The 21936-nt window shown below is 39.5% G+C and overlaps 1 pseudogene; it reads right to left on the bottom strand.

Annotated features, from left to right (window-relative positions):
• The window catches only part of LOC148537924 (uncharacterized), a 132059-nt pseudogene extending 111046 nt beyond the window's left edge, over positions 1-21013 (bottom strand).
• Between the last annotated feature and the right edge of the window lie 923 nt (positions 21014-21936).

Consider the following 21936-nt stretch of genomic DNA (forward strand, 5'->3'; position numbering starts at 1 on the left):
ATTTAAGCCCCTAGGGGCTATGGTGTCCTGATCAAAAATCCATCTGGCTTTGCGCATTTATGTACTAGTTCTCTGTTGCCACCCCTTATCAATGGTGGTTGCCAATCAATGACCATACATTTTAAAGAAGCTAGTGAGTGCCATTTAGTCAGATAACGGTTTGCCACAGGCTTATTTGTGACCCCTGTTGCCAAAGCTTGTCAAACCAAACTGCAGTGATTAGCCATCCACTCATGGAAAGGCCTTGTCATCAGGCCAATATACACCAAAGAACAAGGGCAAGTTAACATGTACACCACAAAATCACTTCTACATGTGAGTCTGTGTCTGATTTTAATCGTATGTGGGTGCTTAAATGAACTACCCACCATTCATGCTGCAACATATCACACATTTGATACAATGGAAATAACCTGTGTGCGTTTCTGTTCTAGATGGCAATTTCCATAGTGTTGGTCTCATCAACAATTTTTCAGGATTACACCTTTGCATAATGATACTAAGGGTGTCTTATCCTTCAAAGGCAGTGATGTATCAGTTCTAATAATCTGCTAGTTTTTATGGATAGCCTTCTGAACACTGGTGGCATGAGTATCATATATATTGGAGAAGATAATGTGGTTCTTCAGTTTGTCTTGATTAATGTGCTTAGCTGCGGTTTGATGTAATTTCTTCCTAGCTTTGATGAGACAAGATTTCACAACCTTTTGGGAGTAGCCTCATTGTAAAAAATGAGATTCCATTTCTTGTAATTGTAATTCAGCTACATCTGCCTCACTTTATTCTCAACACCCGCAAAAATTGTTATGTGGGAAGACTGGACTTCAAATGTTTAGGATGGAAGTTTGTTGAAATCAAAAAAGTGTTGCGGTCTGTTTTCTTATGAAACAAAGTAGTTGTCTCCTTAGTATCCATCCTGAATACAGTTAAATCAAGAAAATCAACATGTTCACTATCGACAATATATGTGAACTTAATCAGGGTGGGTAGGTCATTGAGCTCACTCATCATCACCATGAAGCTATCATGATCACCAGACCAAATCATAAATAAATCATCAATAAACCATATATAATATTTTACAATACTTAGGGAGAATGTAAGTCTGCTCAAAGAAGTGCATATATATGTTAGCAAACATGGGGGCCACATTGGACCCCATAGCAGTCGCTGAGACCTGCATATAAAACCCATCTTTGTACTGGAAATTATTATATTCCAAAACACACCTAAGGAGTTCTAATAAAAACTCAACTGGAGGCATCTATCTTATACGCTGGACATAGACAAGAGCTTCCCTAGGGATGAGGGATGATGGTGTAGAGGGATCCAAATCTTTCAATTTAGAGATGAAATCACCTGTATCCTGTATATAGGTGGGAATCTGGTCAGCAAACACCTGCAAAAAGCCATTTAAGTATTGTGCAAGAGGTTGGATAATTGATTTAAGTGTCGATATAATTAGGTGTCCAGGTGGATGGTCAAGGGTTTTGTGCACCTTAGGAAGTATATATAGAATTGGTCATGTTGGAAATTGGACTTTCAGGCAATTTTCAAGTGCTTCATCTAACCATCCATGGTGTACAGCATTTTGAATGATATTTACAACTTTACCCTTGATTTCCTTCATAGGATTGTAAGTTAGTTTCTTATAGATGGAAATATCAGACAGTTATCTAGTAATTTCAGCATTGTATTAATTTAAATCTTGCAGAACAATGGCTCCGCCTTTATTGGCGGGCCGTATAACCAAATCACTATTACGCTGTAAACCTTTCAATGCTCATTGAGGATTATGTTCATCCCTGGTTAAATTAGCAAAATACATTTTACATTTATTTCTATGATCAACATCTGTGAAACATTGAAAGGTTTTAATGCTTGAATAGGATGAAACGGGATCAAAAGAACATGGTTGTCTGAGAATAAGTAAAATATTATATGGAAGATCCTGCTTGTCTCCAAAGAATTTGTGTATTATCTGAGCTGCCTCATCATTTATAGTGATCGACAGCCCACTGAAATTCACTATGTCTCTGGAGGGGAACAAACAGTAAACCTTTATTTAGCAATGAAAACTCCCTATCTGTTAGTGAGTGTGATGACAAATTAAATATGAAATCTGTCGTTATTTCTTGCGATTTTTTTTTTGTGTCCACCTCTACTCAGATGGGGTCTACACCTCTGCCCCACCCAGTATCTACCTGATGCCTGTTGGTCACCCCTAAAAAGGCTGTCTAGGAAAATACAGGGTTTAAAAACTTTTGTCATAGGCTATAAACCCAATATTCTTGTCAGTTTAGCACCTGCACTTAGTTCGTACAATGGATTAACTCTGAACGATAAACTGCATTGAAGCAGTTCATGTTGTAGTCTTAATCCACCCTCTAGTTTATGTCACAAAATGTCTGGGTTGAGTAGTGAATCGATTGTTTCATAAAAATGAGGTTTAATGCACACATTCACGTCTGGTTCATCCCACTTAGTTATACAGTATATATTATAAAATCACATACTGTATATCCAAATTATTCCACATGTGCAGCTATTGTATTTCTGTAAGAGTTACTTCCCATTCACCATTTAAGTTGATTGCTCTTGCCAGTTTTGTTCTGTAGTTAGCCATCTGATTTTGTGGGAATGCATCTGCTGAGGCACTACTCGGTAAGGTTATGTAGATTATCCATTGTTTGACTTATTTAGAGAATGTTGGGTTTATATATATATATATATATATATATCTTTTATCTCTGATGTCACGACCCAACAATAAATTGTGTGGGATACTCACACAACTTGACTAACACGTATTTACAGACCTCTGTATTATTTTTTTATCTCTTCTCCACTTTGTCAACTCTATTATAGTTTTTTGGTTTGCTTTGAAGTTCTTCAGGATAAAGTGTTCACGCCATGTATTACACATATTTCCTCAGAAAGATTCCCTACATAACCTTTTTGAAATACATCCCTGTATCTGGAAATATAAACATAATCACCAATTGCTAATCTCTGTGATATTTTCTTAGTTTTAAAGTAATCATCCTACATAGGGCCTGATTCAGCTTGGATCGCTATTGCGATTGCAGCTGCTAATATATACGCAGTTCCACTTAGATGATATGCTAATCCTTTCTAATACATTGTGATCGCAATGCATTTGCAACACTGCACAGGGATGCCTACTTTACCTTAAAAAAATCCATAATGTTTAGCAGAATAGCAAACCATCGGTACAATCGAGTACCATCACAGCCCTGACACAGTACCAACACAGTTGCACAAGCTCTGACCTTACTCAGGAATTGCTAACAGCCATGCATGCTATGAGACCTCAGGCTTCCTAGGCTATTGCTGTGGATAATTTATGCATGCCCATGAAATGGCGAGCGAATTTTAATAACCACCACGCCATTACCACCCACAAATGGTGCTTCCTGTCAATCACTCTGTGATGGGTCTGCATAGCCTCTGCGATTTTTATAACCACCACGCCATTACCACCCACAAATGGTGCTTCCTGTCAATCACTCTGTGATGGGTCTGCATAGCCTCTGTGATTGCTGTCCTGATCACAGTGGCTGGCTCGCGCACAAGTACTGTGCTGAGTACGCAAGCAAAGAATGCAACAATCAGCAAGCTGCATGCATATTAGCAACTGCAATCCTTGCTGAATCAGGCCCATAGTGTTGAAAATTCTCAAAGTGTTATGGTGCCCACACACATAACGATGTGTTCTTAGTCCCACAATGTGTACGATTTCCCCTAAACTCTCCCCAGGCAGCACCCCGGCAGTTGTGGTCACAATTTGGAGTAAAAATGTCCAATCTGACTTAAGCTCTATTGTGCATCCAGTGCATTGTGTCCCAGATTGGCAAATCTGCCCTACAGCAGGGCAGATTTGAAGATGCGAGGTACGATGAGCAAGGACGTGCATCGGCATTGTGATCGTGAGTAGAAACTCATGATATGGGCATGTTTTAAACGATTTGTCCTCAGGAATCGTCAAAATAAGCAGAATCGGGTAAAAAATTGCTATGTGTGTGGCCAGCTTTAGAGCAATTTGCATCACATGGTGTGCACTTAGTCAATCTACAGTATGGTAAGTAGTATTTATGAAGTCCTGTAAATCCTCATTATATCTGTAAGTATTTTGCCCTGTGACATAGCTCCACATCCGAGTTTTTAAAATCCTATTGAAGCGGTCTATTATAGTTACTTTCACATCATTTGTTGTGAAATGCTGTATACCATACTTCTCAAATACTTTTTTTTACGGTCTTGTTTAGAAACTCTTTACCTTGATTGGTTTACAACATCTTTGGTATGTGACCCTAATGGAATAAATTTTTCAAATAATTTAGCTACTGTTGTAGCATTCTTAATTAGTAGACTTACAACCCAGGCCCTCTTACTGAAAATAACGATAATAGTTCATATATAAATTTAAAATCACCATTGTACTTTGCAATATCTGAGTGAGACCAAGTTGCATTGCATTTGTTGATTCATATCTGACACACAGATCATATTCCTTAAATAGATAGTTCTTGCTGGCTTATGTAAGTTATAGGTGTCTTGCTGTAATAATCAAATTTAGAAAGACACTTTTCTTCCACAACCTAGGCTCATAAACACTTAAACAACTGCAACTGGGGTTTCTATGGTGTCACCTTAAAAAACACCCATGTGAAACATAAATGATAAAATAATGAAATCCCAATAGCACTAGTGCCCAACAAATCAAAAAGAAGGGAGTGAAAAAATATATAAAAATATTTTACTTCCCCTCAATCCTTGTAAAGATGGTTGACAGGTCTGACACTCTTCTCTTAGTGGAACATCACTTGTACCATATAAAATATAAAGTGAATATAGGCCATAGTGTGTTATGTCAACTTTAGATTTATTATTTTTTAAAAACACTATTTTTCTTAAAATAATAGGTATTCAATATACATCAATTGCAATAAACACAGTATGAAACTGGTTATGGATGACAAAATTACCAGAAGTCCCTAGAATTGAAGCTCGTAGATAAGTAAAGATGGAGGTCTCCAGAAACCTCTTACAGGCAACTTCAACAAGGGATCAAAAGCTGGATGGTCTCTCCCAATGTCACAAAACTACCAACGCATTTCAAAAGATATTAATCTCTTCTTCAAGGTAGTTGTGACTATCATTGGCATGAGCTGCTTTAAATACTCTGATGATCATATCCAGGTTAAAGGTTATTCTTCTACAACATACCTTAAAAACACAAAATTAAACTGAATCCTTAATCCTGATCTATAGTACATAAAACATTATTTATATCAAAGCCCAAAAACTAGGAAATTACTACTAAAATACTCAAAAATGACATAAAGGGAAAAAAAGTTCATGTCCGGACTGGAAGTGTTTCATAACCACTTCCAGTTAAGATGCACTTCCGGTCCTGAACTTTTTTTCCCTTTATGTAATTTTCGAGTATTTTAGTAGTAATTTCCTAGTTTTTGGGCTTTGATTTAATTTTTTATCATTATTTTATAATTTTTGTCTTGCTGTAATAGCCATTTCCAATGTCACCCTCTTTACATTTTCTTTTATTAGCCCTTTAATATTTGTCAGATCGGCAATAACTGCCCAGAATTAATGCCATATAATATACCTTTTTTATCTGCTTTTTTTTGGTTAGCAATTTAAGTTAATTCAAATCACACGCTGATCAATAGCTTCTTATATCAAACCTTGAATCATATGTTTCACACAATGTGTTGAGATTTCAAAACAACAAGATAGCCCATGTAAAAATTTTAACAAAACAATAATATCTATTATCTAAGGATTAACTACTACTTAATAAGATGATTCACAAGATAATATTAAACACTTGCAAAAATATTAATTTGATATCAAACACAATCAATTGGGGGCATAGCAACCTGTCAAAAAAATGTATGGTTTCATTTGGCACTACTATAATTGATTCTTGTCCAAAATTCTACTGCAGAGCATTCCTTTTTAATTATTACATAATGAATCTGAATGAACCATACAAATTATATTGTTTAACACCTATTCCATTACTAATGCATCTCCTTTGACATCTCCTAGTCTCATTTACATTTTTAGAGGTCAGGGAGGATTAAAGTGTTTAGCAGTTATTTTTGAATCTGTACATTAAAACATCCATAATGACCTGGAGGAAGTGATGTAGATGTGGCATTTATTGCCAAGTCCATGGTGTCTGGAAGTACAATTGGTGGAACTATTATTAGTACAGTTTGACACTCCATGCATCCAAAGTTAAGTTGGTATCCAGCTGCACATACATATGTGCTATGCAGGTAAATACAGTGCTGTGATTTCTATGATAGAGGCATTGAATGCGTGTCACTAAATTCTGGGCTGCATAGAAGATTAAAAACCATGCCTATACTAGTATAAATACAGCCTTGGCTTTACTTGTTTACTTTGAGACTTGTTCATCTTACATAAAATTTACAAAAATGTTGTTGAGTTTCTCTGCTAACTAGTTTATTAATAACTTAAAAAGTACCATAGAATTGAAAAATGACCATTAAAGAATGTCAGAATGCAAATATTGCAATGCTTTTTCCAATTAAGAAGTTAATTTAGTCTCTCATATTGTACTGCTGTTTTATTCAGCAAGAAGAGTATTGCAAAACACACATAACTCTAAAATGTAATTTTCTTATAGTGTTTAGTTTGAAAAATATGTTAGAACACTTACTATAGTACATTTTATATTGCTTAGCATTCTTTAATAATCTCATTTTGATTTAGTCTTGCTTAATTTAAAAGAGCATCTTGGTATCCTGCTATGTAATTTTGACCAGTAGCTACATCATAACAATAAAATGTCAACAAGACTGAACTCAACAACTTAACAAAAATGGCAAGAACATAAAACAACAACACACAATAGTAAGATGTTACAATCATTGTTTCTAAATTAGTGGCCTATATTTAATTAAGCAGCTGAAAGATTGGGATCAAAACATCATGTTTTATTCATAAAATACTATTTCATTTACTAAGGAAAGGTACAGACAGCACTTTTAAAATTACTACATAATTAGAAAATTTAGACTTTGGAAACATTTTTGTGGTTAAGTAGGTAGAATGAGAAAACAAAAGATGAATAAATTGAGTTAACAATTTGTAATCACATTTCCAAATCAATTAGTGTAGACAAATGTGATTCAAGAATTGTGTTGTAAGTCTATATTTGAAGAACACTAATAATTTATCAATATAAAGGAAGTTAGCATTATCATTAAACTGAAAAGTTGTTATTAATCTCCATGATTATTACACTGCATGATTCTAAAGCCTTTTAGTTTGCTGTAATTTGATTTTCTTTGTTTCTTTGTTTTGTTTCTTAATAATGAAAAAGTTTTGTTGAGCATTACACAGAAAGATAGAAAGATAGAGGATAATGATTACATACTGTAAAGGGATTGTCACAGGTAAGTTCAGATGACCAATGGGAGAATGAGATGATGCATAAAAGTAAGCTTTTTATTCCAGGCTTCGAAAGGCAGAGCCAGTGTAATAACTTCGAACATAAGGCAAACACAGTTCAAACAAGTAGAGTATTCCCAGCACAATCATGGTTCAGATTGTCCAGCATAGAGATAACTTCTCTCTCACATTTTCACTGACTAACTAAACTTACCGGGTTTTTATAGCTTGGCTGGTCTTAATTGAGATAAGGGTGTGGTTCCTCCTTGGCTACAGAGAGGTTAACCCTTTCCTCAGAATGTGGGACAGACCCATGCTGTCACATACTTCCCCCCATAAAAAGGTGGACTTAAATCGCCTGCAGCAATAGCCGGATTCTCCAACCCAGTTTGAGACAAAAAATCCGCATTCATATGTAGACATTCCAGTCTGTGCCAGATTTCAAAAGAAAATGGCTGGAGAGCCAGGTACCACCTTGTCATTCTTGCAGAAGAATTTATCATAGAGTATAACCATTTTAATGGTGCATGATCAGTTAGCACAGTAAACCTGACCCCACAAAGATAATATTTCAATGACTCAAGAGCCCACTTTAAAGTGAGGCATTATTTTTCTATCACAGAATACCTAGTCACTCATGGGAACAATTTTCTACTAAGATATACGGTAAAATAGAGCACAGGTTCTCAAATTCGGTCCTCAGGACCCCAAACAGCGCATGTTTTCTAGGTCTCTTCACAGAATCACAGGTGAAATACCTGTGGATATTTTAAAATGTGTCAGTGAGTAATGTATACACCTGTGCACCTGCTGGGTGACCTGGAATATGTGAACTGTGTGGGGTGTCAAATGATTTTTTAAGGGAGCCGCTAAGGTAGAAAATTGAGGCAAAACCCTAATGTAGTAGCCTGCTAAACCCAAGAAGGACATTAACTCTTTCTTGTTAGTTGCAAATGGGGCCTGCACCTTACTCACAAGGGGCCTCAGACACCCACTGCTTACCACATACACCAAGTACTTTTTTTTACCTAGAACACATTTCTTCAAACTAGCAGTTAAACCTGTCTCAAAGACTGAAGAACAGCCCTAAGTCTATTAACATAGGCATTCCAATACTGACTATATATGACAATATCATCCAAGTAGGCTGCAGCAATTCTGATGAGGCCACAGCATCTGGTCCATTACCCTCTGAAAAGTGGTGGGGTTATATTGCAAGTGAAAAGGCATTGTTTTCCACTGGAAGAGGACCAATGGAGAAGAAAAAGCAGTTTGCTTCCTAACTTCCTCTGTCAGCTCAATTTGCCAATATCCCTTTGTAAGATCAAGGCTAGTAAGTTATCTATGTGAACCAAACCTATCAAGCAGGTCATCAACTCTTGGCATTGGGTAGGAATCACATTGCATTAATTTTGTGGAAGTCTATGCAGCATCTTGTGGAACCATCTGGTTTTGGGACCGACAATGGGGCTACCCCAGTCACTAGATGACTCCTCAATTACCCCTAAATTCAACATTTCTTGTATTTCCTTGATTACCTGTACTTGTTTTTCCCTTGGAAGTCTTTGTCGAACTTCTATGCCAAGTGGGGGTACAATACCATGTATGACAAAGTTGGTCCTCCCTGGTATATAAGAAAAAACATCTCATAATTCAGTAACAAGATTCCCAAAGGGAGGCTTCAGCTTGTCTGATTCAAAGGTTCAAGGGGGTGGAGAGACCCCATCGGACTGAGGAATCTGTGGACCAAGGTCACTATGGCCATTACCAGTGTTTACAAAAAAACCTCTTGATCCTTCCATGCTTTCAACAGGTTGAAATAGTAAATCTTCCTACCTCTATAGTAAATCTTCCTACCTCTTCTCCAAACTTTCTAATTATTTAAAATGGCTCTTGCCACTTTGCTAGTAATTTACTTCCTTGCATACGTAACAACAACATTACTTTATCCCCAGGTGAAAAAACTCAAGTTCGGGCAATATGGTTATAGAAAAGATTTTGTGCCTCCTTTGTATTTACCACATTTTCCTGGGCCAATTGACCTAGTAGGTCTATGCAATTACGCATCTGGACACATATTGGAGGATGCTCTCACCCTCTATTTATTGTTCTTTCCATACTTCCCACAAAAGATTGAGAACACCCTGTGGCTTCCTTACATAAAGAAGTTCAAAAAGGGCAAAGCCAGTAGAAACCTGATGCACTTCTCTATTTGCAAATAACAAACTGGGTAGAAGCATATCTCACTTTTTTTCTGTCTCTATAAAACTTCTTTAACATAGACTTTAGTGAACAGTTAAATCTTTTGACTAAGCCATCTGTTTGGGGATGATATACTGAGGTTCTGAGGGATTTCATTTTTAACAACTTAAACACCCCCTGCATTAACTTAGTCATAAAGTTTATCCCTTGGTCGTAAGAATTTCTTTAGGTAATACAACTCTTGAAAACAGCTCTAATAAATGAGTCACTACTTGTTTGGCTGTAACATCCCTTAAGTGGAATTCCTCCGGATAATGGGAGGCATAGTCAACCACAACTAAAATTAATTTATAGCCTTTAGATGGTGGTTCAATCGGACCCACTAAATCAACCCCTATATTTTCAAAGGGGACCCCAACAATTGAGAGAGGGATCAGTGCGGCAGGAGATGGTCAGTTTACTATTGTCTTTTGACACTCTATAAGCAGAACAGAACAGTGAGATCTCAGTATGGCCAATAGAACTGGGAAATTATTCTCTCAACCATCTTATCCCTTCCCAAATGACCACCCCAGGGAACTGCTTGGGCTAAAACCAGAACCAGCTTTCTGAAAGGGCCCGGGACCACCAACTGTTGTATCACCTACACAGGATCATAGGCATCAGCATGCATAGGCACATTAGTAATGACAGGTTCATCACAATTATCAGATACTTTGACATGTACAGGAACATCAGCATTTACAGGCACATTGCGGCAGTAGAATTATGGGAAGAGACCATTTATCCCAATAAAACATCACGAGCAAGCCAGTCTCTGTGATCCCTTCTCCTTTGATTCTTAGATTTAGGAACCTTTACCCGATACAGAAACAAATCAGGGGAGAAGGTGAATGTCTCTCCAAGGGTTGCTGCAGGCACTTGTTCCTCCAGTAAAACAAGAGCCCAGAAGTGAGGCTAGTCATGACCTATTAGCACAGGGGCTGGAAACCAAGGACACATACCCACATGTAGTTTGGCAGTCTTTCCCCTGATTATCAAAGGGATCATTGCAGCAGGAAAGGGCCATATATCTCCATGCACGTAACAGATGTGGACTTGTTCATGGGGTAACAACAACTCAGGGGACAACAAATCCCTTTGTATCAGGGTAATAGCAAATCCAGAATCCACCAAGCCCTCGACCAATCTATTACCGACTTGCACACATACCTGTACTCTAGGCAGAAGAGGGCAGGTCTCTATAGCTGTAAAGACACTGGAAAAAGAGCAATCCACACTCCCAGTTTTGATGCCCACCTTGGTCACATGAGGATCACACTAGAGCTGGAGTTATTGGGGAAGTCCTCAACTCTGGACCTCCATCTTCTGGAAAACATGACAGCAGAATCCAAATCCTCAACTCAATGCAGCTGGATCCAGCAAGAAAATTTATAAGAAGTGCAACAAACTGTTCAAGAGTAACCAACTCTACCAACCAGGAAGAATTATGTAGGTCCAGCTGTAGCCATTTAACTGCGATGTCAGCCAGTTTCTGGGCCAGGACATGTGACCTTCCTTCAGGATCATAAGAAACAAACCTGGATAGAGGACAAACCAATCCGCTATGGCAGCCTTCACTCATATTTTTGCATATTCCAAGGAGAGGGTGGCGTATGCAGCTTGCGCCTACCCCATTAGATGAGGAGCAATCCATATGGCCCAGGAATCTTTGGGCCATGCTTGTACAGTAGCAATTCTTTCAGAAGTGGTAAGAAAGACCTCCACATCATCTGAAGCCTGCATTTTGGGAAGTACTGTAGCAGTTACCACTGTTTGCTATTGTTTAATGAAGTCCAACATTTGTTGCAAAATGGCTTCCATGGTGGTCTCTTTGGGATCATTGGCACAGGACCTAGCTCATCCCACTTCTCCAACTCCACAATGTAGCAGGTAAATTCAGATGACCAAATGGGAGACTGAGTTTATGCAAACAAGTAAGTTTTTTTTTCCAGGCTTGAAAAGGCAGAGCCAGTGCAATGACTTCATACATAAGGCAAATACAGTTCAGGAACAATAGTACAGCTTACATGAGACAGCAGTTCAAACGAGCAGAGTATTCCCAGCACAGTCATGGTTCAGATTGTCCAGCATAGAGAGAGCTGCTTAAGGTACAAGCTCTCTCACATTATCACTGACTAACTAAACTTACCAGGTTTTTATACCTTAGCAGGTCTTATTTGAGGTAAGTTTGTGGTTCCTCCTTGGCTACAGAGAGGTTAACCCTTTCCTCAGAATTTGGGACAGACCCATTCTGTCACAGGGACACAATCATTTAAATTAACCTTAACTACCACAAAGGAAGACCAGGGGTGTGCCTATAATGAGACAACTTGAAGCAACTCAATCAACAAGTAATGTGGGGCAGCAACATGATGGAAACTGTTTTTTTTCATTGTTTTTATTGTTCCTAAAAGCAGTGAAAGCAAAATATTATGATGTACATAAAGAGGATTACAAAGTATCAATAAAGACATCATACAGACACCAAGCAGATATGTCTATGACATAATAACAAAATAAGAAACAATTCAGCAAACAAAATGCTCCAGAACATAACTATTTTATAAGTGTTCCTACCAAACAAAATGAGTACAGTAGGAGAATTAGGGGATATAATTTTGTACCATTGCAACATAAGAATGGAAGAAGTAAAGCTATCCAGAGGAGTGACACACTAACAAATGTATAAAGATTCCCCATGAAAAATAATAAAAAAGGTAAAATATGTTATATGCTGCAATGAGCAAACATTTCACATTGTGGTACAGGACAATAACAATTAACAGTGGTGAAATAGGAACAAAAAACTAGCAATAGTGTATGGTTAATATAGTTTAATTTAGACATTCCACTGTAAGCCTATGATTTAAGTTTTAAGTAGATAAAAGACAGATACACACACACAATCAGAAAATCCAACCAGTCAATGTACTGTTCTGGTGCTAAATTTACTACAAACTTCTGCAAATGACATCAGTGTCCCGCATAATATAGATTCCAAGTGTATTGCAAAGGCCCGGGGGATGTGCACTCAGCATCTGGGGTCTCATTCAGACCCAGTCACAAGTGCCGATTCGCTCGCAACTGGGTCAATGATCCCCACAGAGCATGCGCACGATGGAGCCGGCTCAAGCTGCACTGTGTAATGAGAAAAAGAGCTGCCAGGTTGTTTGAGTCTGTGATCATAGGGCCTGATTCAGAGGTGCTCACTATTTGCGAGCGCTCGCTCTGAATCAGGACATTCTTTTTTTTTTACGGCCTCCAGGCCGCTTCCACAGCTGTGGGTGACCACCCACTGCTTGTGCAAGTGGCCTGGCAATGGTCGCGATTATCACAACCATCGGCATTGCGAGGAGACCCTAAGGTAGGGTCTCAGCACTCGCAATGCCAAGTGGACTTCCTGCTCTAATAGAGCAGGAATTCCACTACTGACATCACGAGTGATGTCAGTAGGGCTGCCCACAAATGGCAGGTGTTCCTTCGGGAATGCCTCAGTTTCTGCAACATTGACAGCTGCCTCATTTTGTTGCGAGCCCCGGAGCAAGTGAAGTTCTCACTTGCTACAGGGCTTGCGCACATGCGTGGCGCACACTGCGCATGCGCACTGGGCCACCATCAACCTGCTTGCGAGTGCTATGCACTCATGAGTGGGTCTGAATCAGGCCCATAGTGTTTTGGTCTATATGTAGAGTAGTGTAATAATAGATTATCTACAATAAGGTAAGCACTAAAATAAATACCATAAACTTTGGCAGTCTCTAAAGTTGGGTCGGTAAGACACAAATCTCCTTTCTTCAGGTCAATGCATGAAGCAGTCAAGTGCAAGGAGCCAGTGGATCCCCTTAGTCCTAATAGAGCACAGAGTTCAGGATTGGCTCCCAATGCACCAGCAACATCAGACAAAGTGCAGGAGACTTTAGAGGACTCGGCATGAGTCATTTAAGTAAGAACTGATGGATTGGTGTATAGAGCTTTTTATAGTGCCTGGGGACTGACTCAGACCCTCTTGCTATGATGCGTTCAGTCATAGTTGGCCGATTTTATAATTTTGCGCATGCATATGTGCAAAACTACTGCAAGAGATCGGGAAGCATTCGCTCACTGCACATAGACAGTCCAGCAAAGTGATTGACAGGAGAAGCTGTTTTTGGTTGGTGACAGGGGCTAGCTATTAACAACAGAAGAGTGGAGGTGCAAACACAGGCGTGCCTGAGTATCCTAACGCCATTTCAGAGGTGTGCATAATTAGCAGGCAGCATCATTGTACACATCACCTGGTTGTATTTCACACAGAAGTGATCACAGTGCTTGCGGTAGGATATAGTCAACCTTAAGCACTGCAATTGCTTCCAATGGTCCTCAATGTACCGATGGTTTCATACATTTCCTGGGGATGACGTGCACAAGTGGACATCTTAAAACAGGCTGGTGGGCATCTGCATACACAAAGCGATTGCATGCTAAGACATAGAGGCATGCTTTTGCCTTGTTGTGCGATCGCTTGCCTTTGCTGGGTGTGTGCCGGATTTACACATGCTGGGTGTGAGAAAAAGCATCTAGTGAGCGGGTCTGAATTGAGGGCCTGATTCAGAGCCGCTCATAAGCGGCCACTCGTTCGTTCTGACCGATGTTCGCACATCTGCACATGCGTACGGATTGTAATACGCATGCGCAAACCGAAAATTGTTTGTTCGCTATATAGCGAATGCCTGCTATTTTGAGTGACAGAAGGAGGCGTATGTGGGTGGTAACAGGGGAAGGTGCTTGAAAACGGGGGTGTGGAATTAGATCGCAGGCGTGCTTAAAGGTCAAAACGGGCATTTTAAGGGAGTGCATAATTAATACAGCAGCGTCATTTTACCCCAAACTGATCGCAAAATAGCGGTTGAAAAAACCAGCCACAAGAATAGCGAGCAGTTCATGTGCTGTTCGATATGCTCGATTAATCTAATAAATAGCGGACATGACTTAGGATGCGAGCGGCCAGGGGCGTATTTTTCAAAATTACAACTGCAAGTTTTGCTCGTTCAGACTTAGAGGCGTGAACAGACCGCAATTAGCGAACGGTTCATTTGAATAGCCACCCCTTGTTTTAGAACGAACGACCGCAAATAGCGAGTGGCTCTGAATCAGGCCCTGAGCCCTCAGCATATAGGGAAAAGAGTGTTGTTCTGAACATCAGAAAGTAAAGTCCATAGTTTCAATTAATTTTGCTAGATTTCACGCCCAAAGATGATTGAAGAAAATCATAAATGCCTAAGAATTTTCAGGCTTTATTCAGGACCTGGCTGCTTTTCAAACAGTAGCACTAGGATGCTTAAATAATTGTAGAAAACAGGAGGGTCAAATGCTGAAGAAAATATCCCATTTACAATGCCATTTAACCCTAGGGTAGAGCACAGATAAAATGTGACCATGCTAGGTGCCCCACCCACCAGAAATTGATGGAAATTGATTTAACTTTTTTTTTAAATAAATTTGAGGAATTAATACACTAGAGAGGTGCAGGCCCGGTTCTCCAAGAATTGGACCCACCCGAATGTAGTGAATCAGAGTAGGATTAAAATCAGGCTTGGGTTTTCCCACCTGACTTGGAATCCAAAACAAAGCAAAGGCTGTGTTGTCCAATCCAGGGGTGTGCTGTGCTCTATCCAGGGGCTGTGTTGTCCAATCCAAGGGTGTCCTGTGCTCTGTCCAGGGGGCAGTGTTATACAATCCAGGGGTGTGATGAGCTCCATCTAGGGGACTGTGTTGTACTATCCAGGGGTGTGCTGTGCTCTGTACAGGGGGCAGGTTTGTTCAATCCAGGGGTGTGCTGTGCTTCATCCAGGGGGCTGTGTTGTCCAATTCAGTGGAGTGCTGTACTCTGTCTGTCCAGCAGGGAGGCTGTGTTGTCCATCCAAGGGTGTACTGTCCATCCAGTATGCTGTCCATCCAGGGGTGTGCTGTCTATCCATGGGTGTAAAAAATAAAGAAAAGTAACAAAGTTTAAAATAAAAAAATAGGACAAAAATGTTTCAAATATGTTTTGTATTGTACCCCAGTGTATCCATATAAGCACTGTGACACTGTATGCCATTCTCCTCTCCCCAGTGTATCCATATAAACACTGAAACACTGCTGGTATTATGAGTGATGCTGTATGTGCATCATACTGCAGTGTAAAATTCATAAATTATTCTGAGTGATTCTGTAGGTTCACCATAACACCGTGTAAAATTCATAAAGTATTGTGAGTGATTCTGTAGGTTCACCATAATGCCGTGTAAAATTAATAAAGTATTGTGAGTGATGCTGTAGGTTTATCATACCTCAGTGTAAAATTCATAAAGAATTGTGATGCTGTCAGTCAATAATATTGCAGTGTAATATTCATACAAGTATTGTGACACTGTTTGTCAGTAATACTGCAGTGTAATCAGTAATCATCTTCAGTCGGTTTTCAATATTCATGTAGTTCACATCGTTGAGAAGATGCCTGTTTGTGTAGAAATATTAGGAAGGCCACCATCATACAGCAGCAGTTCAACCAGACTCGTTCCCGCTGTGTAACTTCCTTCCCCCTGTGTCTCAGCCACACAATCTCCCCCTGCATCATCTCTCAGCCACACCATTGCCTCCCCTACTATGTCGTCTCTCACCAACACCATCACCTGGCCCCTATATAATCTCTCAGCCATACCATCACATCCCCCACTGCGACATCTCTCAGCACACCATCACCCCCACCCCTGCATTGTCTCTCAGACACACCATCACCCCCTGCATTGTCTCTCAGCCACACCATCACCTACCCCATGTGTGGTCTGTCAGCCACACCATCATGTCCCCCCTGCATCATCTCTCAGCCACACCATCACTGCCCCCCTGCATTGTCTCTTAGCCACACCATTGCCTCCTCCCATGCATGGTTTCTCACAGATACAAACACTGACACAGATACACAAACAAACTGACACAGATACACACACAATGACACTGATACGCACACACTGAAACATACATACTGACACAGACACATTGACCTAGTTACACACACACTGTTACTGACAAAAAAACACACTGACACAAGTACATTGACACACATCAGTTGTTTTTAAAAGTCATCCTTCCACATGGCAGTTGCCCCCCATGCAAAAAAAAATATTACTCACCTGGCTGCTGTGGAGCAGAGAGAGCGCCAGGGAATGAAGAGTGAGTTACTCTGTCACCCAGCAGCTCTCAGGATGGAATGACAGTGAATGCCTGGGAGGGGCTGCTTGCTTCTAATGCAGCTTCCCCTACAGGCAGCACCAGCAGGCACAGTTGCAAGTGCCTGCTGGTGAGTGACAAGTCTTCTTTGGGCCAGGCACAATTGTAGCTGGGGGGTGGGCAGTTCAGGTATGATGCCCTGGCCAGCAGTGACCCCTCTGCTGTGCCTGCCATGGTCCCCAGGGCATGTGCCCCACTCTACCCTCCCTAGTTACACCACTGGGTGTAATATTCATAAAAGTATTGTGACGCTGTTAATCAGTAATACCACAGTGTAATATTAATACAAGTATTGTGATGTTGTTGGTCAGTAATACCACAGTGTAAAATCCATACAGCTATTGTGATACTGTAGGTCATTGTGTAAAATTAATAAAAGTATTGTGAGTGACGCTGTAGGTTCATCATACTACAGTGTAAAATTCATAAAGTATTGTGAGTGATGCTGTAGGTTTATTCATACTCCAGTGTAAAATTCATAAAGTATAGTAAGTGATGCTGTAGGTTTGTCATACATCAGTGTAAAATTCATAAAGTATTGTGACACTGTCAGTCAGTAATACTGCAGTGTAATATTCATACAAGTATTGTGACACTGTTGGGCAGAAATACTGCAGTATAATATTCATACACGTGTGACACTGTGGGTCATTAAGAGTAATATTTATAAAAGTTTTCTGATGCTGTAGGTTCTACCCCTGTGCATTCACATAAGCAGTGTGACTGTCCAGTGTTGTTTGTGAACAAAGTTTAAAATAAACTTAAAGTTAAAAATGTTGGTACAAATTGACATGTGTGCTGTACCCCACTTCATTTGTGTTTGTTGATATGGAGAATGATCAATTGTGAGGAGATCAGGAACCACATACTAGTGCTGGAGCTGTTGCCACCAGTGACAATACTAGTCTATCAAGGTCATATACTAAAGCTGATGGCCAAGAGCAAGGAGGGCTTGAGTCAGGGCATCTAAAATCAAAGAACCAATATTTTACAGTGGTAAAGAAAAAACAATCAAAGGGAAAGTTAGCTGCAGAAATACATAAAATTGAATATGCATTTCACCACACATAGTGGCAAGGAAAGGCTAAGGCATTGTCCTTTAGTTATGGTTCTGCCTCTTATGATGTACAGTGTGCCCTTCTCCCTGTAGAAATTTAAAAAATTAAAAATCGTTAAGGCACAGGAACCAACTGTGTGCTCAGAAATGTCACAAATCCCTAAAGATATCTACAGTAAGTGTGTCCGCGAGTGCTTTGTGTTAGCTGACCTTTCCAATACTGTACTTTAAGAGGAGCCTCCTTCCACCATTTGTGCATGATCTGCAAATGTGAAGATGAGCAGCACAAGTCAACAAGCTAACATAGAAATTGTGGATGCTGCTGTGGAAGTGCACCAGGGATGAGGAGGATATTTGTGTAGCAAACACTAATAAGGATGTTGATAATGAGGATATTGATGATGAGGATGTTGTTTGTGTAAATCAGGCACCACTGTAAAAAGTTGTTACCAATGAATACGATAAGTCTATTGTCTAAATCCGGACAACAATTTTCAAGCCATCTGTACCCTTTGTAAAGCCAGAGTAATTAGAGATAGGGACCTTAATCATCTTGAAACCTCCTCCCTGTTATGTCATTTGCAGTGAGTTCATGGAACATTTTTGGGAAAATCAGAAACTGGTGCATAAAAATTAACAATAGACAATCCAGCATCAGTTAGCTTCCTTCCCTTAGCTAGATCCCAGAACCTGCAATCTCCACTGCCAACACCTTCTTCATCAATATCCTCACTAATGATCGGAGGTAGATCTGCTCCGGGATAAAGCTAGAGGATTCCTCCCTTATCCAGTATTCCTCAGAAAAATCCTTGAGTGCTAGGCCTGCTGCTGCTGGGGGTGGATCTTCATTCCAGAAAGGGACCAAGAAGACTGTTAGTAGTAGTAGTTTTAAAAAACAATTTACTGTTAAACAATCCTTTGATAGAGGAAGCAAGTATAGCCACTGTCACCAAGTTGCACAGTGAATCACTGATGCCATGACAGCTGTGCTAGTATTACATTGTGAAATAATAGAAATTGAGGATGATAGTGTGGAGGAAGTGCAAAAGGAGAATGAGGGGGATGTTTGCCTCCTATCTTACACTAATGAGGATGTTGGTGATGAGGATGTTTGTGTAAACATGCCCTTCTGCTCTATGGGAGGTTTCTGTCCTCCCTGAGCTCGCCTTAGGACACCTGTGTTACGGTTTGACAGGTGTACCGCCCCAGTCAAACTCCCCACCTGCCACTGTCCCCAGTTCTTGTTTGTGTTAAAAAGATAGATATTGTCATGCTTGGGCATAAGACCAGAAAAGCCACTTCTTGGGTGTGGAATAATTTTAACCAAAATCTGACAACAGTTGGGAAGCCAAAGTTAGCAGTGGAAGGGACGTTAACCATTTAGGCACCTCCTCCCTGTTATGTCATTTGCAAAGAGTTCATGAAATTTATTTAACAAAATTATAATAATTTGTAAATTAATATCATGCAGTCCAGTATTAGCTACCAGCAGTTTGGACCAGCACATGCAATCTTCACCACCAAAACTCTCACTATCAACCTCCTCCTTAATGATTGGAGGTAGCCCTTCCAAAAAATTGTTTTGTGGGAGCCCAAATAAACCAAAGACTTCAGCCACAAAAGTGTCAGTCCTTATTGCTAAAGTGCTTGGTTTGTTAAACTGTGAATGTCCTTTTTATTTATATTTCACACAATTTTGGGCATTGCTGACTGACATTAAACTGCCATCCTATCTGAAAATGCGGTTTGGTACTGATTCATAGATGTCCTATATTTATTTTAAACTGCCATGTGTTTGTGCCTCTGCTCTGTTGCTTACTTTAGCCAGCCAGCTCGCTGCAGTCTTTGGCCTACATTGGTGAAAAAAAGTAGTGAAAATGATTGTGAGCTGTTAAGTGGTTAATAACGACTGGAAATGCCTGAAAATTATTATTATTAAGGTTAATAATAATGTACAGTAGGAACAAAAACAGGTCCAAATTATGTGATTTAAACTGTTTTTATAATTATTTTATAAAAATACAGATCCAAAACAAAAACACGCAAGGGTGATTTTGAAAAACCAAATCCAGATCCAAAATCTTGAAGGAGATACAGATCCAAAACTAACACCAAAACATGGGGGTCAGCGCACATCTCTATAATACACTAATACTGAGCTAATGCTGGGGAATAATATTCATTTTGTCTTCAAAAGTAAATGAATGGCAATGACTATCTCAGCTAACCCCACAGGCTGTCTAATGTCTAGGCACTCCACTGTAGAAAACAACTTCAACCATTTAACAAAGAAAAAAAGCAGCTCAGTCACATTGATTTATAGAGTGACTTATGACAATGATAATATTTACATAGAGTAAGAACCTAGGAAAAAAAATGAATTATGTTAATTTTATTTTATTTTTATAACCTGGTCATAAGTTGTTTAATAGAACATGAAGTTGCATTAAATTAAATAAAATACTAATTGTATTAAATATGGCATATTATTCAGTAATATTAAGTAAGGGTCAATTATGAACCACAAATTAGTGGAGCTCATAAATTTTGTTCAAAGTCTTGAATGGAAGTCATGAACAATGAGCAAAGGTACTGTAAGTATAGTGCAAACACTTTACATAACCATTTATAGGAATTTTGTTGGCAATATAACAGCACATGTTCATTCAGAGTACTAGCTACTACCCATTTTGGACCACCCTCTTAAACAACTCTACATCACTCTCCAAAAATAGTGATCATTGGAGCCTCATACTTGTCCTTAAAATGGTTATGAAAATAAGGGGCATTTTATTTCACATTTTTCTACAGGAAATGGCCCAATAAATCGAGGTGTGAATTCCAGTGTTGGTACTTTGAGTCTTACAGTTTTGGTAGATAACCAGACTTGATCTCTGGGTTGAAGAGTTGGAAAAGCTCACCTTTTCCTTTCATCAAATACTTTTTTATTGTTTGGAAGCTTTCTTTAATGATACATGAATGTCCTTCCATACTTGAGTGAGGAGTTTTAGTCTGAAGACCGCTGCAGGTACAGCTGTAGCCAGAAGTAATTGAAATTCGGGAATTTGTAGATAAAGACCACAATTTGCAAAAAAAGGAGTGGTATTAGTTGCAGTGTGATAGTGGTAGTTGTGGGCGAACTCAGCCCATGGTAAGAGCTCCACCCAATTGTCTTGCGAAGGGGTTACATAAAGTCAGAGAAAGGTTTACAATTCTTGATTAACTCTTTCTACCTGACCGTTGGTTTGTGGGTGGTAAGCAAAAGAAAATTGTAATTTGATCTGCATGGCTGCACATAAGGCTTGCCAGAACTTGGCAACAAACTGGAATCCACGATCCAATATTATTTCAAGATAAAAAGACTATGTAACTTAAAAATATCTCAAAAGATGATCTGGGCAAGCTTGGCAGCAGAGTAAAGCCCAGTAAGAGCAATGAAGTAGGCTATGTTGGTAAAGCGATCTACCACTACTAAAATTGTGTTATAACCTTTCTCTTTAGGTAAATCTGTTATAAAGTCCATTGCCAAATTAGTCCAGGGCCAAGTTGGTATAGGTGACATTTGCAGTAATCCTGCAGGAGGACCCAATGCAGACTTATGCTGAGCACAAGTGGGACAAGATTTGATAAAGTCTTGCACATGTTTTTCAAGGTTGTCCATCAATAATACTGCTGCAAAAATGTATAGGTTTTAAGGACTCCTGCATGCCTGACAAACTGAGATGCATGTGCAAATGTCAGAAGCTTCTTCCTTAGTTTACAGGGAACTTTGGATTTACCAGGTAGGGGAACTTGAGTAGTGGTAGTAGTTGTGGTAGCAAAGGTGAGAGGAATGATGATGGGCCCCTTGAATATATTGTAATCCTCTTCCAAAGTCAATGACCTGCATAAAGTATCTGCTTTTGTATTCCCAG

This window comes from Taudactylus pleione, unplaced genomic scaffold (assembly GCF_031769625.1).
Source record: "Taudactylus pleione unplaced genomic scaffold, aTauple2 ptg000042l, whole genome shotgun sequence".
Taxonomy (NCBI): domain Eukaryota; kingdom Metazoa; phylum Chordata; class Amphibia; order Anura; family Myobatrachidae; genus Taudactylus; species Taudactylus pleione.